At 38.6% G+C, this 20,886-nt stretch overlaps 1 protein-coding gene and 1 pseudogene across 7 annotated transcripts in view; both read left to right on the top strand.

Annotated features, from left to right (window-relative positions):
• The window catches only part of TBL1XR1 (TBL1X receptor 1), a 184,114-nt gene that overhangs the window by 60,236 nt on the left and 102,992 nt on the right, over window positions 1-20,886 (top strand). The gene's annotated exons all lie outside the window — the stretch shown is intronic.
• LOC117084631 lies at window positions 11,291-11,380 on the top strand (annotated as a pseudogene).

Here is a 20,886-nt window from a genome sequence, read left to right as displayed (position 1 = left end):
ATGGGCTTAATCAATTGATCTTCCTGCCTCAGCCTCCAAAGTAACGGGGACTGCAGGCACACGCCACCACGCCCTGCTAATTTTTGTATTTTTTGTAGAGATGAGGTTTTGCCATGTTGCCCAGGCTGGTCTCGAACTCCCGACCTCAGGTGATCCACCCGTCTTGGCCTCCTAAAGTGGTGGGTTACAGGCGCAAGCCACCATGCCATGCCCGGCCATGTCTTTCTCTTAATGTACATTACTTCTTTAGTATGTGGTGCCTTAGAAGAATTAATCAGTCATCTTCCCCCCACCCCCATAATATATTAATTTTAATATATGCCATAATGCTTAGAGCTGTTTTCTGGGCCTACGGCCTGTTACAGAAGTAAACATGCATAGTCATTGTCATATTGCTTGCTTTCACTTGCTGAGTGCTTTTTATGTATATAAGGTTATGCATGTGAGTGAGGTCATCTTTTTTTAAAGACAGTATATGTTGGAAGATATTTATCTAATCACTCATGAAAATGGTCAGAAAACTGATAAAATTGAGTAATTATCTTTAGTGAAGCATAATAAAGCTTTTTGAAACATTTTTGAAAATGATTTAGTAAAAGCCCTGGGGGAAGAGAGTGAAAGACAGGACCAGCCAGTTCGTTTTTCTTCGTTGCTTGTATTAAGGATATACACTGTAGTTTTAGGGCACACTTTAGCAGGGGAGAAATATGGTACTTATGCTCCAAATGCCTTTTTATGCAGCACCTTTTAAACCCTGTTTATCTATTTTTGATAATGTGTAGGACATTAATGATAGATTTTACTACTCAAATGTTTTAAACATCAGGATTTTGATTAAAAATTGAGAGGATGTCCAGGCGTGGTGGCTCATGCCTGTAATCCCAGCACTTTGGGAGGCCGAGGAGGGTGGATCACTTGAGGTCAGGAGTTCGAGACCAGCCTAGTCAACGTGGTGAAACCCTGTTTCTAGGAAAAATACAGAAATTAGCTGGGTGTAGGGACTGAAGCCTGCCTGTAATCCCAGCTACTTGGAAGGCTGAGGCAGGAGAATCGTTTGAATCCAAGAGACGGAGGTTGCAGTGAGCCGAGATGCACACTTTTGCACTCGAGCCTGGGCAATATGAGAAAAAAAATAAATACATAAATAAAATTGAGAGGATATGTCAGTACTTACAACAGTAAGGCAGTGCTTGTGTCTGTGGCTTTTGGACTGTGATTCACAGTAAGATGCATATCTCTGCCTTGTACATATATGTATATAAAACTGAAATTAGTTTCATGAAACAGTATTTGCCCTTCATGTGATGCACTCATATTGCATTCATGAAGAAGGGATATGGCTCACTAAATTTATTTTATGATCCACAAACTGAGTGGCCTGCAGTTTGAAAACCCCTGATTTTAGATACTGATCTATTGGAATAAAGGGAAGATGGAGAGATTTGGATTCCAGTAGATCTTGGTTCTTCTAGCTTAACAGTTTTAGGTAATTTCCTTATTTGGAAGGAATAGAAAGCACTCGGGTTAATCCCAGAGGGCCAGTTCCAGCCCTCTGGGATTAACTTCCAGAGTGCTTTTTATTTACATGGTTTTTTAAAAAAAACAACCTTCCGCTGAATGTAAATGCCAGTAGAGCAGGAATCTTGTCTTTGTTGGAAGATATCAGTGATTTCATTACAGTTGCTTATTTTTGCGGCTGTTAGTTGAAAATAATATCTTGTTAGCTTGGCTGTGATCACTAGAAATATATACAAAGTGAGGCCTTGCGTGGTGGCTCATGCCTGTAATCCCAGCAGTTTTGGAGGCCGAGGCGGGTGGATTACCTGAGGTCAGGAGTTCGAGACCAGTCTGGCCAACATGGTGAAATTCCATCTGTACTAAAAATACAAAAAGTAGCTGGGCGTGGTGGCGCACGTGTAATCCCAGCTACTCAGGAGACAGAGGCAGGAGAATCACTTGAACCCGGGAGGCAGAGGTTGCAGTGAGCCGAGATCGCACCACTGCACTCCAACCTGAGTGACAGAGCAAGACTCTGTCTCCAAAAAAGAAAATATATATATATATATTATATATATATATATGTGCACACACACACACACACTGCCTTGCAGTGCCAGGAGTGATACAGATAGATATTTAATAATTAGAAGCCTTTTATTATCGTCATTATTTTTAATATATACCAGTTACTAGATTAAGTAGGCTCTGAGGTTCAACTTTATTCTTGCTTTTAGAGAGACAACATGCTATTACTATAGAGACGTACAGACATAACTGCCGTACAGCGTGAGGTGGATGTTAGTAGAGTATGTAAGAGGTATTGTAACCTAAAGGAGGAAGTCAGGGTAGGGAAATTACAGATGTATTCCATATTTAAAAATTTTAAGGAACAGAATCTCTTAAATTACCACCAGCTAAATGGGGTATTTCTTTAAGGAAACATAAGGGGGAAAGACCATAATTATCTTAAAGCTGCAAAGCCAAGTGTTTCAGGAAATTGTAGTACTGTTTTGCCTATAACTGATTGTTTTCACTTTCTGGCTTCATGGATAATTGGCATGTGTTCTAGAATGTAGCACATTCTTAGGGACTGAATTATCATGTATTCCCCTTAGCGACAGTACTAAGCTTCCAAATCTAGTATTCTGCCATAATTCTGTTTTCTCTCTTTCTCCCTGCTCCCAATAGACCAGGCTTTCCTCTGATTTATGGTTCCTGTTTGTTGCTATGTGACTTGTGCTGACCTCTTTCACAGTCTTGGTTCCTTGACTCCAGGTTTTTTGTTTGCAAGCAACAGAAATAGTCTAGTTATCTGAAGCAAAAAAAGGGAAAGATGGGGAAGTTCATTGAATTAACGAAAAACAGAGGAATAAAGAATCTAGGTCGTGGACATCGCAGTGGGCTGACTTGGCAGTGGTTAAGAATCAGTTTGAATTATTTTCCTGTATAATTTCTCTCTTTGCATTCACATATCTAGGAGGCTGTCTGATTTGGCTAGCTGGAGTTATGTTCCAGGCCTTTGCCCGGGGAATAAAAGGGCACTGTGATTGAAAATTCCAAGACTGTGCAGAAGAAACTATGTAGTTTCTCTAAAGCAAAAGCAGAAGACTACAAACAACAGACGTCCAATATATAGTGTTAACATGGAGTGTTACTTTTTTTTTTTTGGAGACAGGAGTCTCACTCTGTCGCCCAGGCTGGAGTGCAGTAGCACGATCTTGGCTCACTGCAGCCTCTGTCTCACCCTGCCCAGTAGCTGGGATTACAGGCGTGTGCCACCACGCCCAGCTAATTTTTGTATTTTTAGCAGAGATGGGGTTTCACCATGTTGGTCAGGCTGGTCTCGAACTCCTAATCTTAAATGATCCATCCGCCTCTGCCTCCCAAAGTGTTGGGATTACAGATGTGAGCCACCACGCCTAGTGCATAGAGTGTTACTTCTGTGCATATATGTGTATATGATGTAGAATAATATGTAATGTTACTTCTGTGTGTGTGTGTATATGAGTGTAAAAAGTGAGCAGAACTTTGATGCAATGTGCAATGAAAGCTCAGGGTGTATATCTTGAAACTATGTCATATTGTGGAGGGGGTGGTAAATACAGATGTCAACCCAAGGATTTTGGATTCATTTATTTATTTTATTTATTTATTTTTTGAGACATAGTTTCGCTCTTGTTGCCCAGGCTGGAGTGCAGTGGTGTGATCTCAGCTCCCTACAGCCTCTGCTTCCCAGGTTCAAGCTATTCTCCTGCCTCAGCCTCCTGAGTAGCTGGGATTACAGATGTGCCCCACCATGCCTGGCTAATTTTTTGTATTTTTAGTAGAGACAGGGTTTGGCCATGCTGGCCAGACTGGTCTCAAACTCCTGACAGGTAGTCCTCCTGCCTTGGCCTCCCAAAGTGCTGGGATTACAGGCATGAGCCACTGTGCCTGACCAATTCATTTATTTTAAGTAGTGAAATTACTTAATATCTCAGAACATTCTTTCTGGGGGTAGTGTATGTATGGAGGTAAGGGTGAAGGGCTGTGTGAGCAGATATAGGCAGCAAGAACAGTAAGAAAGCTATTGGGTTGAAATCTGAATTTATAAGGCTCTGTGTGATCTGCCCCTGCCTACCTCTGATTTAATTTCCTACCGTTTGTTTGTTGCTTGCCACTCTGTAGCCACCCTTACTTTTGTGGGGGTCACACTTGTTCTTGCCTTAGAGCCTATGCACTTGCTGTGGTTCTCTCTGCTTAGAATTCTCTTTTTTTTTTTTTTTTTTTGAGACGGAGTCTCGCTGTGTCGCCCAGGCTGGAGTGCAGTGGCGCGATCTCGGCTCACTGCAAGCTCCGCCTCCCGGGTTCCCGCCATTCTCCCGCCTCAGCCTCCTAGTAGCTGGGACTACAGGCGCCCGCAACCGCGCCCGGCTAGTTTTTTGTATTTTTAGTAGAGACGGGGTTTCAACGTGTTAGCCAGGAGGGTCTCGATCTCCTGACCTCGTGATCCGCCCGCCTCGGCCTCCCAAAGTGCTGGGATTACAGGCTTGAGCCACCGCGCCCGGCCTAGAATTCTCTTAACCTCTGGTTGTCACTTTGTTGGATTCTTGTGATTTGTACCTCATTTCATGTTCCCTATCTCCTTTCCTGGCCATGTTCTCTAATCCTATTTTGCCTCTATGGCTTTTCACTATCATATCATTTGGTTTTATTTTTTTAACCACAGTTATTACAATCTGTTAACCTTTTTTTTTTTTTCATCTCTGTTAACAGTGACAAGGTTTGATTGCTAAAGAAAACTCACATGATCCAAAGTAACAGTGCTCATCAATCTGTGGTTTATTGCTGAAAAACGATACTTAAAGCAAGTGCTTTCAAGTTAGGTTGCACATCACAAGCAAAGGGTGCCTCCCATCAATGGACCTGAAGAGGCTGAGTGTGAGGTTCAGTTGTAGGGCCATATGGATATCTTTCTTTCTTGGATCAGGGTCACTGATATGTGCAGAGAATACCTTGGAACCAGGGATCCCACAGTGGAGTCTCAGTGGGGCTTATATTCCTGCTGGCCACATAGGCATATTTTTGCTGCATAACCAGCCTTAATGGCAGAAACCTCTAGGGGCTCACCAAAACCAGGTACAAACGATCAATCTCACTTAACAGTAAACAATGCTGACAAGACGGTACAGACAGGCCATAGCTCATGGGATTCATGGTTTCAGAGCAACATTATTAATCAGTATGTTTCATGCTTTGACCAGGTATCACTGCCATGCCAATACCTTTCTTATTTCAGGAATATACACAGGACAATTCCAGCCTTCTGGGAGTGCTTTTTGTTTCCTTTTTTTTTTTTTTTTTTTTTAAACTTCCACTAGAATGTAAACGCCAGTAGAGCAGGAATCTTGTCTTTGTTGGAAGATGTGATGATTTTGTTAATGTGTTTAAGATTTGACAAAGGATATTCAGGGCCGGGCGGGGTGGCTCATGCCAGTGATCCCAGCACTTTGGGAGACCAAGGGGAGTGGATCACTTGAGGCCAGGAGTTTGAGACCAGCCTGGCCAACATGGTGAAACCCTGTCTCTACTGAGAATACAAAAATTAGCTGGGCATGGTGGTTCATGCCTGTAATTCCAACTACTTGGGAAGCTGAGGCGAGAGAATCTCTTGAACCCGAGAAGCGGAGGTTGCAGTGAGCCGAGCTAAGATTGTGCCACTGCACTCCAGCCTGGGCAACGGAGTGAGACTCTGTCTCAAAAAAAAAAAAGGATATTCAGAGTGACAAAGTGTTTTTTCCATTTAGGTTTTTTTTTTTTTTTTTTTTCTTTTCTCAACTTTTAGGTGTGGGGATAAGTATCTTTGGAAGACTAGGCACTTTATGCAGTGTTGGCCTCAGGCGGCAGTGAGTGTTAAGGAATGGGTATAAAAGTGAATGTGATTCTGTTCCCTATCTTGCTATTTCTTTGTTTTTCTTGGACTCTTTCTTAAGGGTCTTTATGATAAGGCAAATACCTTTTGACTTTTTGTGTGTGTGTTGCTATGTGTCTTTGAACGAAGAGTTAGGCATTCAATATGTTCTTTTTGAAGTGTCTCCTGCACTTGACATAGATTCCCCTGATTTGCCGAAGAAATTCTCAATATATTCTCTGAAACCTAGTTTCTGTTGCCATTGTGCTACTGACTGCGTGATAAGCCTCAGTAAATTTAAAGAATTTCGTTTTTTTGAGACGGAGTCTCACTCTGTCACCCAAGCTGGAGTGCAGTGGGGTGATCTCGGCTCACTGCAGGCTCCGCCTCCCGGGTTCACGCCATTCTCCTGCCTCAGCCTCCCGAGTACCTGGGACTACAGGCGCCCGCCACCGCTCCCAGCTAATTTTTTTCTTTTGTATTTTTAGTAGAGACAGAGTTTAACATTTTTTATTATTTTAGAGACAGGGTCTTGCTAGGTTGCCCAGCCTGGTCTCAAACTCCCTTGTCTCAAACAAATCCTCTTACCTCAGCCTCACAAGCAGCTGGGACTATAGATGCAAGCCTCTGTGCCCGGCTCAGTAATGTAACCAATTTCACGGTACCTCTAAACCCCAAATATGGTGGCGTTCCCCCCCCCCCAAAACATTTCTAGATGGATCTTTTCTGAGGAGTTAATTGTTTTAGACTGGACTTTGATCATCCCTTTACAGGTCTATTTTTGCCTCCTTTTCAGGTAATTATTTTTTTTAACTTGTTTTGAATACTTGAGCATTTTGTATGGTTCAAAACTTAAAATGTACAGAAGTGTATACAGCAAAAAACCTTTTCACATCTATCCCCTAGCCGCTTGGCTCATCTCTCTGGAGTGACAGGTATTATTAGTTTTTTGTGTGTCCTTCCAGAGATGATGTTACTATATACAAAAAAGTATGTAACATGCTCTCTCCCAGCATATTTCCCAAAAACATTGTAGAGCATTATATGCACTGCTTTTATTGCCTAACTGTCTTTCCTGGTGGTCATTCTCAAATCGGTATATAAAGAGTTTCTTCATTTTTTTTTTTCTTAACGGAATACTATTTTATTGTAATATCACCAGGCCCCTGTTGATGGAGAATTTGTTGTGTCTTTTTCTAATGCAGCAATGAATAGCATTGTATATAAGTTATTTTGCACATGTGCAAACATTCTGATGAATAATGTAGAATTATTCATCACAATGAATAACAGTAGAATTTCAGGGTCAAAGGATATGTGCATTTTTATTTTATTTATTTATTCTTTTTCTTTTTTTTTTTTTTGAGATGGAGTCTCAGTCTGTTGCCTAGGCTGGGGCACAGTGGCGTAATCTCGGGTCACTGCAACCTCCGCCTCCTGGGTTCAAGTGATTCTCCAGCCTCGGCCTCCTGAGTAGCTTGGACTATAGGCGTGCACCACTACGCCCAGCTGATTTTTGCATTTTGAATAGAAACGGGAGTTTGGCATATTGGCCAGGCTGGTGTTGAACTTCTGTCCTCAGGTGATCTGCCCACTTCGGCCTCCCAAAGTGCTGGGATTACAGGCGTGAGCCACTGCACTGCATTTTTAAATTTCACTGCCAGGCTGTCTCCATGGAGGTTGTGGTTATTGATACTCCTACCACCAGTGTGTATTATAACACTATAGAGTGTTATAAAGCTTTTTATCTTTGCCAAACTGCTAGATAAAGAATGATATCTTGTATTTTTTTTAAAGATATGCTTTTCATGATGATATGCAGAATACATTAAAAGGTACAGAATACAGATGGTGAAGTTCACAAATTGGACACACCTGTGTAACCACTATACCAGTCATTACTCTATCCCCAGCCTCTGGAAAGGTAACCATTATCCTGACTTAAAGTATCTATTCATTATTCTTGTATTTCATATAATCATACAGTATGTGCTCCTATTTATGGCTTGTTTTTCTCAGCATTATAAGAGATTTATTTTGCTGAGATTCATCCAAATTGTATCAGAAGTTCTCAGTGAAATCTTAATTTGCATTTCTCTTGCAGGGAGGTTGAGCACTTTTAATGTTTTAAGCCTTAAAATTTTTATTTTCTGTAAGCTGTTTAAATTTTGTATCCTTGAGTGGGGAATCATTTTCTTATGGATCTTGTTACATGTAAAGGAAGCTGATTGTTTTGGATATGAGTTGTAGTTGTTTTCTTCATCTAGTCCTGCCTCTTGATTTTGCATATGATAGTTCTTGCCATAAAGCATTTTTAAAAAAATTGTAATATTATTTTTTGTGGCCATTTACATTTTTTCTCAATTACTTGTTTTCTCCTGTGGACCTACTGTCTTTTGAGCATCCCATAGCCCTTGTTAGATTACACTTTAATGTCATCAAAGATTAAAGTGCAAAAACCCTCTCTAAAAATGACTGCTGAACATGAAATTTGAATCGTGTATAAATGGAGTTATAGAAGAAATAGCTGACGGGGAGAATGTTGCAAGTCTTCATATGCAGCTGGAGAAGCTTAGTGAAGGCGAATTTGTGGACATAAATGTACATTATGTCCAAGTGGTTGTGATGACAAAGACGATGGCCTCATAAGAAGTGTCACTGGCCAAAAACTCTCAGAGATATTTCAAGACATTGAAAATGCAAGGATAAAATGTTAGAAGCTTTAGAGAGTTGTGAAAATGCCCCCAAGAAATTTCCCCAAGAAATAGAAAAAATGTTTGCTCTGTGTCATAAGTGGCCAAGTGCAGTGGCTCAGGCTGGGTGCAGTGGCTCACGCCTGTGATCCCAGCACTTTGGGAGGACGAGGTGGGCAGATTGCTTGAGCTCAGGAGTTCTCAACCAGCCTGGGCAACATGGCACAACCCCATCTCTACTAAAAATACAAACATTAACCAGGAGTGGCGGGATGCGTCTGTTGTCCTAGCTACTTGCGGGACTGAGGTGAGAGGATCGCTTGAGCTTGGGAGATCCAGGTTGCAGGGAGTTGTGTTTGTGCCACTGCACTCCAGCCTGGATAACAGAGCAAGACCCTGTCTCCAAAAAAGAGGAAAAGATGCTTGCTCTCTGTGTCATAAGTTATATGAGAAGAAAAGTTGCTATTCAAAATTCTTGATAAGCTATTTACCAAGAAATAAAACAATTCACGTTGGTTCTAATGTTTTAGATTACAGTGTACTAAAAGAATGATTTTTTTTCCCTTTTTTTCCTGAGACGGAGTCTTGTTCTGTCACCCAGGTTGAAGTGCAGTGGTGTGATCTTGGCTCACTGCAACCTCCACCTCCTGGGTTTAGGTGATTCTCCTACCTCAGCCTCCTGAGCAGCCAGGACTACAGGTGTGCACCACCACGCCCAGCTAATTTTTGTGTTTTAGTAGAGATGGGGGTTCACCATGTTGGCCAGGCTGGTCTCGAACTCCTGACCTCAAGTCTTTGGCTTGCTTCAGACTCCCAAAGTGCTGTGATTACAGGCATGAGCCACCACGCCCGGCCCGTTTTACAATATTTTAATTATACATTAATAACTGATAGTAAATATTTTTAATATCTTGATGAAGTTTTTAAAAGTAATGGAACAATTCACACTGATTAATATCACCTTGTTCAGTTTCAAGTCTTGGTGATTTTTACAGTCCCACACTACCATCCAAAGTGTGAACTGCTGGTATATGTTTAAACAAAAAACCTCCCAAACTCTTTAAAGTGACTTAATAGTGTTTCAGGCAGTGATTTCTTCGTTGTTTTTTCTAACCTTCAGGTCCATCAAAGATTAACTAGAACTGCATGTTTGGTATGCTTTTCTTGTACTTAGGACTTGAGTTTCTGGAGCTGCTATAGATCTCAGTTCTTACCTAAATTGCCAGATGTTGATGCTAGTAGTCTAATGAGCTATGTGAAGAATAGTACACAAGATAGCAAGTAACAACAATGATTGCAATTCAAAATATTTCTTGAGCACCTGCTGTATACCGGGTACTGTGTTTTTAGGTTTTGGAGATAAATGACATTAGGTCCCCTGTGTTCTTTTTTTCTTCACACTCTATAAAGGGCAGACAGATTAAAGGATAGTAGAAGGAGTTATATCATAGAATTTTTAATGATACTGAGAATTACAGATAATTTTAAACATTTTTAAGATGTTGCAATTCTGTGCTGTTTTATATGGTGTTGGAGATACCATAAAAGAAATGACTCAAGGGACTTGATGGGAACTAGATATACAAGTTGAGCTTCTGTATGTAGGTCAGGTGGCAGTCTGTTGAGATATATGCCATAACACAAAGAGTTTTTTAATGTAAATGATACATTATGGAAAGAATTATACTTGGGCAGCAGGTTCTACACTGATTGTAGTCTATGGCAGATTACTCTTTAAAACAATCAAACTTTTGTATTGTTGAGTGCATTTTATGAGAAGAGAACTATAGGTTCAGTTCACCAACTGAAACAGTTCACCAACTGAAGATTTACACTGTTTTTGCTGAAACTGGGTTTTGCTGAAACTGCCTTTCTAATGTTCTTATTCCTTAAGCCTAAACTTACATGGTTAAATATTACAATTGAACATTATGTACAGTCTTTTGAAAAGGATTTGATTTGGACATTTCTCTGTAAAAGCTTGACTTGTGCCCCCCCCCTTTTTTTTGCTGAAAATGGGGGATGAAATCAAGGATATATTGATTTTAATTATTTACTACAGACATATTTATCGACTATTTATGGAGAGCCAGTGCCAAGAATTCTGAGGGATATGAAAATGCCTATCAGTAGGCTACCATGGAACTTAGGTTAGTAGGTGAGAAAGTCTTGAATGTGAATAGCTAAACAAGTAATAAAAGTTGGCAGTGTTTAATGGGTATTAGAAGTGATGACTTAGGTTCAAAGGAATAAGCAATTATTTCTAGCTGGAGGAATCAGAAGGCTTCATGGATGCAGGACTTGAAAGGCATCTTATGGGTGTATTAATAGAAGATATACTAATTGGAGCAGACAACACTGGGAAAGTCCTGATGATTTAAAGCTTCTCTGATGTATCTTACATAACTGATGTTTGGTAAATGATGTTTAACAAATGATTGGATTGTTAATATTACCAGTTTTTGATATTAAAAAGAATATTGTTGTGTTAGATGATTCAGGAGAGTATTGTAGTTCTCAAAACGTGATCCTTGACAGCATCAACATCTCCTGCTAACTTGTTGGAAATGCAGATTCTTGGCTGCATCCCATATTTAGTCATTGAATCAGAAAGTGGTGTGGGTTCCAGCACCCTGTGCTTTAACAGGTCTTATTTTGAGAGAGGCATTTCTACTTAATGACTATCTTTTTAAAAATGAGGTAACTGATGCTCACTTTGGCAGCACATATGATACAAAGATTAGCATGGCCCCTGCACAAGGATGACACACAATTTTACGAAGGTTTCATATTTTTTATTACACACTGCATGCCTGTATCAGAATGTCTTGTGTACTTCATAAATATATACACCTACTGTGTACTTAAAAAAATTAAAAACAAAATTAAAAGAAATATATGTGTCAACTTCATTGGCTAGTAATGATTAATAGCCCATTCCGTAATTTGATTAAAAGTCATTCCTTAGTTTACTATTTGAAGTATAAAATCTTTGTTAGTTTGGAGGGTAATTTTTTTACTTGGAAATTTGAAAACCTGGAAATTGAATAAATTAGTGAGCTATTTTAATTGTCTTGTCAGTGAATCATAAAGAAAACTGCCAGCACTTCTCCATGGCACATCAAGTATACTGGCTGTTGCCTTCTAGAATTAAAAAGTGATTTATTGTAGTCATTGGTGTATATATATATATATATATTTTTTTCATATATATGAAACATGTCCTGATGTATTTTTTATTCTTGTGAAATAAAAGATACTTGTCAGTTTTATACTAAATTTTTTAAATATCCTATTAATTCATTATTTCTAATGAAATGCTAATAATTGAGGAACTGCCAGACTGTCTTCCAAAGGACTGCATCATTTTGCATTTCCACCTGCAGTGAATGAGGGTTTCAGTTTCTCATCTCTCATATCCTTGTCAACCCTTATAACCGTTCTTTTGTTGACTGCCATCCTAATGGGTGTGAAGTAGTACCTCCTTGTAATTTTGTTTTGCACTTCTCTGATAGCTGGTGATGTTGAGCATATTTTAATATTCTTTTTTTTTTTTTTTTTTTTTTGAGACGGAGTCTCGCTCTGTCGCCCAGGCTGGAGTGCAGTGGCCGGATCTCAGCTCACTGCAAGCTCCGCCTTCCGGGTTCACGCCATTCTCCTGCCTCAGCCTCCCGAGTAGCTGGGACTACAGGCGCCCGCCACCTCGCCCGGCTAGTTTTTTGTATTTTTTAGTAGAGACAGGGTTTCACCATGTTAGCCAGGATGGTCTCGATCTCCTGACCTCGTGTTCCACCCGTCTCGGCCTCCCAAAGTGCTGGGATTACAGGCTTGAGCCACCGCGCCCGGCCCATATTTTCATATTCTTATTGGCCGTTTGTATTTTACTCTTTGGGTTATCTGTTCAGATTTCAAAATTGGCTTTTTATTGAGTTGTAGTATTCATATATTCTGGATGCAAATGATATGATTCATATCTGTGATATGATTTACGAAACTTTTGTCCTGTTCTGTGGGTTATCTTCACTTTCTTGATGGTGTCTTTTGAAATGAAAACGTTTTACATTTTTATGGTCTCAGTTTATTTTTTTTTCTTTTGTTTCTTATACTTCTGGTGGCATATCTATGAAACTGTTTGCCTAATCCAAGGTCATAAAGATTGACCTGTATGTTTTCTTTTAAATGTTTCAGAGTTTTAACTTTTAGTTCTATAACCCAGTTTGTGGTAATTTTTTAGATGGTGTGAAGTGGGTTCTAAATTCGTTTCTTTTGCATTTAGCAGTCGTAACACCATTTGTCAGTCTCAGTTACAGTGACAGATTTTTATGAGTTTTTATCTAGACTTTCTAGATCTTACTAGCAGTTGAGAAGATTTTGAGTTTTTACTACTCTCATTGCATTGTCCATTAAGAGAATAAATTTATTAAGTATTGAAGAAAAAGGTGCTGTGAGTAAAGCACTGTGTTCCCTTTTAGGAGTCTTTAAGGAGAAACTGGAATAGGTTTTTGAAATTGATAGGTCACAGATTTTAAAAATGAGAATGAGAGAATGGAAGAAAGACCTTATAGTAGCTAAAGATTTTTATTTCAAGCTGAGGAATTTGTTTATTTAGCCCTATAGCATATAAGAAATAGTTATAGTCAGACATATTTGAATTATAGAGAAGAATGATTTTTCGAATAACTACTAATAGAACCATCTAATAACTTGGTAAAGTAGTGCCAATGATTGGAGGAGCTCAAGTGAGGTTGAATGATGGGTCATTGAAAGTACAGAAATGATTTCTGCATTGAAAACAAAGGTTGTTTACAGAGTTCTGGGATTTCTAGTTAGTCTTGTGACTATGCTAGGATTTCCATTTTCTTTCACATTTGTGAAGATTTTCTGCTTGGGATCCATCCTTCCACAGAATTCTGTCAAGTTATTGGAAGGAAAGTAAGGGAAAACAGGAGGTTCTTGCCTTGAAGGATTAAATGATAGAAATACTCCAGTTTTTGATTAGCTAATGTTATTATGCCTTACGCTGAAAATTGGTCTCATCACTTGATCTAGTTCTTTTCAGTTTCTTTAGTTCTTTGTTCTCTAAGTAACACAGTGAAGAGTGAGAATGAGAGACTGTAGCAACAGTGACTGTTGAAATGAGAACTAAACATTAAAGTATCTGTCTAACATCAAATTTGTGCATTGTTGTGGTTTGTAGATTGTGAATTGAAGAAAGCTGCGTGAATTGTAGGAAAATGTAAATTGTGATAGTGTAAATGGAATTTGTCATCATTTCGTGAAAATAAAGTTAACTTTACTGATTCAGGGAATTATGTTCTTAGTTTATAAATGATCCACTTGAAGAGTAGATGGTTCAGAATGTACTCAGGAGAAAACGTGCTAGTGCATATTTGTACTTTTGTGATGGGTATGTTTGAATCATATGTTTTAAGGTTTGGAAAAATCTGATTATATAATCTGATTGAGGCAAATGAATGATTTCAGTCACCTGGTTTTCAGGCAGACTAATTTGAGAATCTTTTAGCTATAAGGCTCTCAAACTTCAAAGTAAAATATTAATCAAAGCAGAATGGGAAGCATGAGAAAATTAGATATATTTTTTCTTTGAAGTGAGGTTTTTGGAATAATCTTTTAAATAGGAAAACCTTTTTGAGCTTAGCTTCTTCCATGTTTAAAATATTTATCTTGTTTGCCCAATTGTAGGGGTTTTCTCTGTTACAGATTTGAGCATAGTCTGAATCTCCTTGGTTGGAAATAATTGGCTCCAAACAAAAGCTTCTTAACAGTGATATTGGTGTAGCTATGTATGCCCAATGAGTGATGTAAATCAATTAATATGAAGATGTTATATAACTTTTTAAGACTTGAATTTTAAACTTTTGTTAATGTATATACTTTATGATTAAGAAGGTAAGTACTGTTTTAGTATGATACAAGTTCTCCCTTGAAGTTACTGTACATTTTTTAAAAAACTATTACAATATACTAATCAAGATTTTTTTTTTGTCTGTTTTTGAATGGACCTCTTAAAGATTGCTGCTGTTCACAGGTTTCTCTGCAGGATTCTTACAGGAGTTAGTAAAAGACTTCTATTTCCCCTCCTCTCAATTAAAAGACACAAGACACATATGTACGACACAAGACAAAATGTGGGTACAATATTGTTAGTGATGTTTGGTTTTCTGTGGCTGACTTTTTTTCATAATGTTTAACAGTTCTATTACTTGAATTTACAGAGGGATTCATTGTGCTAAAAAGTACCTCCATATTCAACTGTAATAAGCCACATTATTAAAATACTGTTAGAGTTGGAAGATAAACATACAGTTTATGCTAATTGTTTGGTATTTGTGGATGAGCCTGAAACGACTAATATTAATCACGAGTCCTTTCTGCACTTATGTGATCTTCTGTGCTTTGATTTGCAGCACTGTTGTTTAAAGAACCTGTTGCTCTTTGCAGCTGCCTTATTTAGCCCTATCTGCTAGAAGCCATTGATCCAAGAACTCTGCTTTTCCTCACACTCGACTTTAATAGCATATGAGAGCTAGCCCAGTAAAATTGAATTTCCAACAATGTAGCTTCAGTGTTGGTGGACTTGAAGTATTTTACGTCAGATATCCTCTAGTGCGCAAGAGGTCAACTTAGTATAGAGTAAAATTTGACGTCTGTGTTAGAGATCTCATGATAATGTTAAGGGATTTGGGTTATTTGCAGTTTTCGGGGTACATGCTGAACTTCTTGATGCTCTTCTCTTAGCTCTATTACATCTCCTCTTCTACAACCACAGTCAGGTGTGACATTCTTAACTGAATTCCTACATGCTTTGACACAGCCTTACAGTGTTTTTATCTGCCTTATATAACTTGTATTAGAGGAGGAGGGAATATTTTGTTAACCTACTCTATAGTACCTAACGGAATGTATTCCATTTAGTAAACACAGTCTTAAGTAATAAGTAAATTTAACAGTAATGTTCAGAAGCAGCATTTTGGTGAATTAATCAACATTGTACAAGTATATCTTAAGTATAATTTGAATTAATAGAATAAAACGTTGCTTATTAATACTTTAGATTTCAACACTTCATGGTTTCACCTTCACATCAGTTAATTGGAATGCTGGGCTCATCCTAAATGATCATCCTTTATTTGTAGGATTGGGATGAGGGTTATTCTTGCATTGTGTTCTTTCAATCCCATTCTCTCTAGGACTTCTAGTAATTCCAGGTTTCCAGTAATTAATGGCTCTTTTTATTGGAAGTTTCATGGATTTTTTTTTTTTAACATCTTTAGGTAAGAACATTCTAAAGCACTTGTAGTATCTAAAAGGTGTGTCAGACATGAAGGTAGCCTTAATGGAAGCAGGCTTGCCTTCTCTAAACCTCAGAAGGAACAGCCTCGATGGGATTGTGAGTTTCATTTCCCATGTGCCAAAAAGAGGTGGAGCTCAGAGCCAGTGATGAAAGGTGTTTTTCATCATAATCCTTTTAGACTAAAAAATTTATGCTAATCACCAGATAAGACCTTTTCCCTCAGAGAGTTTAGTATTTAACGAGAAAGTTAATGCAGGTAATTTGTAATCTGCATGAATTTAGCCTGGCTAAAAAAATTGCCCATTGTTTGGAAGGGAGGCTAATGTTCGAAAGAAAGATGTATGTGAAGTCAAATTGGGACTTATTTCTAGAGGAGATAGCCTGTGAGTAGGCTATGGAAGGGAAAACAAATTGACATCCAGCAAAATTTCTCTAGGAAAGACTTTATTTATTTATTTATTTATTTATTTATTTATTTATTTATTTTGAGGCGGAGTCTCGCTCTGTCCCCCGGACTGGAGTGCAGTGGCCAGATCTCAGCTCACTGCAAGCTCCGCCTCCCGGGTTTCCGCCATTCTCCTGCCTCAGCCTCCCGAGGAGCTGGGACTACAGGCGGCCGCCACCTCGCCCGGCTAGTTTTTGTATTTTTAGTAGAGACGGGGTTTCACCGTGTTAGCCAGGATGGTCTCGATCTCCTGACCTCGTGATCCGCCCGTCTCGGCCTCCCAAAGTGCTGGGATTACAGGCTTGAGCCACCGCGCCCGGCCGGAAAGACTTTATTTTTAAACTTTTATTATGACAAATTTGAAAATAATATAAGAATAATAAAATGAATTATTGTATCCTTTTGCTTAGCTTCAACAGTTATCTGCATACATTGAATTTAGTTGTCATGTTTCTTGAGACTTTAATCTGTCATAGTTCCTCAGCCTTGTCTTTTATCACATTGATGGTTTTAAAGCACATTCCTCAGTTTATGTGTGTTTCCTGAGGACAAGATTTATATTATATTTAACTGTGATTTTAAAGGAATGAAAATGATAGAATTCTATGACAAGCTGTAGGTTATAATGGAACTAATTCTGGACCAAGAATCAGGAGTCCTGAGTCCTGGCTCTTAGAAAGGAATTGTAATATTCAGTATTTAAAGAATGTAGACTTTGGAATAGTGACACTCAGCTATTAAATCTCAGCTCTTTTGGGTAGCTGTTGTGAATAATTGTATAAATTTAAGCAAATTGATTAACATTTTAGGACCATTTATAAAATATGACCAATAAATTCCTGCCTTTTCAAGTTGTTGGGAGTAAATGAGATAACACGAAGTACAGAGATGCTACACTGTGTGATAGTGATTAAAATACTGTAAATTTGAGCTGGTCTAAAGGTAGTGAGTTACCTCAATTGATTATGTAGTCAGTAACAGTTCGAACTTGTTCTACTCTCTTCCCCCACTTTTCACTATTGCACTTGACTAGTCTAAAAATAAAATATAGTACATTTGGAAAAGAGGAAAATCAGTGAGTTAAAGATGCCAAAAGGAAGTTTCAGTGGAAGAGGTTGCACATGACCTTTGATTTTAAGGATGGATTGACTTTGGATAAAATATCCAGGTGTGGAGAATCCATGGGACAATCTTAAGTGTAAGGGGATATAGTCAGATTAGTGTGGGAAATAATGTTAGAGTGAGGAAGTTAGAAGAATCTTGGGAGTTAGAGTTTGAAGGTCTGGGTTGTAGGCCAGCCTTTGCCGTTAGCTGGTTGTATGATTTGGAGTAAGTTATTTAACCTGCCTAGACCTTGCTCTGTAACACTATAAAATGGCTGGTAGGTTTTCAGCATTCTTTAGGGAAGAGAAACATCCTGGTAAGACAGAGTAGTAAGGGAAAGCTTTTATCAGGAAGGAGGTCATCTGCATCTTGAAAGGTAGGCAGCTTCTAGATAGGAGAAGAGGAAAAGGGGAAGCCATTAGAAGAAGAATGCCGAGTGAAAGAAGGCACATCCGGAAGTAAATACCTATTGTATCACAGGGAGGAGTGCATGTTTGAAAGTAATGAGAAGTTAAGGTTATCGATTCTGTGCTCCAGAAGTAGGCTCTATATAGTTACGTTTGCTGTTTAAAGTTGATACAGTTGGAAAATGGCCCTCTTATTTAAATAAAGGTTGATGAGACACCTGCTGGAGTATAACTAGATTCACCGTATGCAGTATTTTTGGATGAGCGAGTCCCCAAGGGCTTTCTGTTAGTGAAAGGAGGATATCCCAACTCTCTTCTCCCTGAAATTGGAAGTAACTAATACCAAGGGCAACGGTTGCATTACAATAAAATGACCGTGTCGAAAATGGGTGAGGTTAGTATAGACCACTAATTCAATACACAGGGCCAAGAACTCTTTGGAATGTTCTTCATGTCATGTGGTTGATTCTGGAGCTTCTGGAGACCGCACCATACAAATATGCCAGTTGATCATGGAAGAACATTAAATGGTCACAGTATGATCTAAAATAATCTGTAAAATTGGTAATTGGTGCTGGGATCACCAATGGTAATTGGGTAATTAGACTGGGATCCAGACCAGCAGTGTATCACAATGTAGTGAATGGTCATTGTTTATTCAGCAAATTTCAACAGTTTCTGTCATGGAGCAGTTAAGAAACAAAGACAATAACCATTCTGTGTAGGTTTCTCTGCCTCAGGATTCAAAACCCCCTTTGCCCCAGCCTTCATGTCTATTTCCTTATCTAAACAAAATCAGAAGAAGCCCTAATTATATAGGAATCCAGCCATTGATTGGAAAAATAAAGAAGATGGAACCATATTTTATGACAAGTTGTTGAAAAGGTTCCAGGATCAAATTGGGTAGGGTGTAAATATTCTTCACCTGTGGAACTGCTGTGGTTTCTTTTCTTTTAAAACCTGATTATCAGCCAGGTGCAGTGGCTCACACCTGTAATCCCAGTGCTTTGGGAGGCTGAGGCGGGGGTGGATCACCTGAGATCAGGAGTTGGAGACCAGCCTGGCCAACGTGGTGAAACCCCATCTCTAATAAAAATACAAAAACTAGCCGGGTGTGGCAGCGGGTGCCTGTAATCCCAGCTACTCCTGATGCTGAAGCAGGAGAAGTGCTTGAACTCGGGAGGCAGAGGTTACAGTGAGCCGAGATCATGCCACTGCACTCCAGCCTGGGGTGCAAGAGTGAAACTCCACCTCAAAAAAAAAAAAAAAAAACCCAAAAACAAAAAAATCCCTGATTATCCAGGTTTTTCTTTGTGTTTATGAGCTTATACTTTCTGTAAGTCTCACTTTTCTTGAGTTATTATGTGGAGTTGCTGTCTGGTATGCACACAATATGCCTGAATGGTTACAATGCTAAATTGTTAAGTATCTCTTGATTTTATAAAAGTTCAGTTTGAGAAATCGAAAAAATAAGACACTTGCTATATATTATACTGTATTCATTTTGTCTGTATTCCTCCACTAAAATGTAAACTTTAAGGTGGTTTCTTGATTGTTGTTCTTAGCACCTGAAATGGAGCATGGCAAATAGTATACATTCAGTAACTAGTTACTAAATAAATGAAGAACTATGATATTTGACAGCTTTACATGCAACTAAGCCTAATAAAGAAGAGAATTCACAAATAGATTCTCTTTAAAGTCTTCCTAATGTCTTTCTTTTTATTTCCTTTCTTCTTCCTTCCGTTATGGGCTTTGTTTTGATCAGTGAAAAGGTGAGTATGAGAAGCTACATTTTAATTTTTCAGGAATCTAGTCATGCCTTTGAATAAAAATGCCATGGTCACACTTTTAGCTCTGATGAGAAAAGGGCCTCATTAGGTCATTTTGAGTCATTAGGCTCAATGTTAAAGCTCCTCAGCGATAAGGGCTTGAAATACGTATAATTAATGTTTGTTCACAGTGCCTGTCTTTAAATAGGCTCTTAAATGAGTGAATGAATGAATCTTCAAGAACACTTTAGAGACTTTGAAAAGATTGGATGATTTTGAAATAACAGACTCTGGGATCTAGACCTTCTATATTGGTGTGGAATAGAACTAGTTTCTTAGAATGTAGGTAGTCATTGCTTGAGCTTTCTACAAATGTATCCTGAGTTTCTGGCTGAGAAGAGTGGATAAAATAAGTGAGGTAAAGAAAGAAAGTCACAATTCATACACTACCTATAAAACATTTATAAAAGGCCATTGGCCCTAGATTCCTGGTTTCTAATTTCTTACTACCTGCCATAGACTCCCAGTTTCTGATTTCTTACTACCTTGTATAGTATAAAAATAGCAAATTGAGGGGGTCAGAATATTCAGTGGTTATTGGTTGACATTTTTTCCTTTTTTCCTTCCCATTGAACCTATTGTGCTCTTTAATACTACTTCTTTGCCCTTGGAAAGAAATAGCCAGTTTTACTTTATATTTCTCCCAAGCAATGGCATAGAAGTAGAGTTCATTAAAGCTCTAAGTAAGAGTGGTTGAATTCTTTCAAATTAGAAGAGTAGTCACTGTACTAGTGGAATTTGAAGTCAGACTGAATCGAAGTGTTGACATCTTCATTACTGCACTAGAAAAGATGCATATTAATAGAATTTATAGAGCACATTAGATTTCCCTGTGTAGCAAACAATCTGGGAGACCTGAGAGCTTATGCTGCCTATAAGGAACTCTGCTGAATGGGAAACGAGTATTTTCTATGACTGTTTTAAAATTATTTTGATGTCATATCTAAAAGGGAAATTTTAGACTATGCAGATAATTCAGCAATCTGCATGACTTTCAATACCAAAATAAAGGTACTATTTTAAAATACTGTATAATTATGGAGCAGGCTTAATGGAAGCCTTATTAAATTTACCCATTATTTGCCGTTGCTGAAAATATCTTTCCCAGGAATTCAGTGTTGCTATTCTAGGCAGTAGTTTCATTGCTTCGCAGCTACTATTTGGAAGACAGGGAACAGGAATAATAGTACTAGACTGATG

The sequence above is a fragment of the Trachypithecus francoisi genome, unplaced genomic scaffold (assembly GCF_009764315.1).
Source record: "Trachypithecus francoisi isolate TF-2019V2 unplaced genomic scaffold, Tfra_2.0 Lachesis_group0, whole genome shotgun sequence".
In the NCBI taxonomy this organism is placed as follows: Eukaryota; Metazoa; Chordata; class Mammalia; order Primates; family Cercopithecidae; genus Trachypithecus; species Trachypithecus francoisi.
Note: the sequence above shows the minus strand (reverse complement) of the source record. Positions and strands in the feature narration are given on the sequence as shown.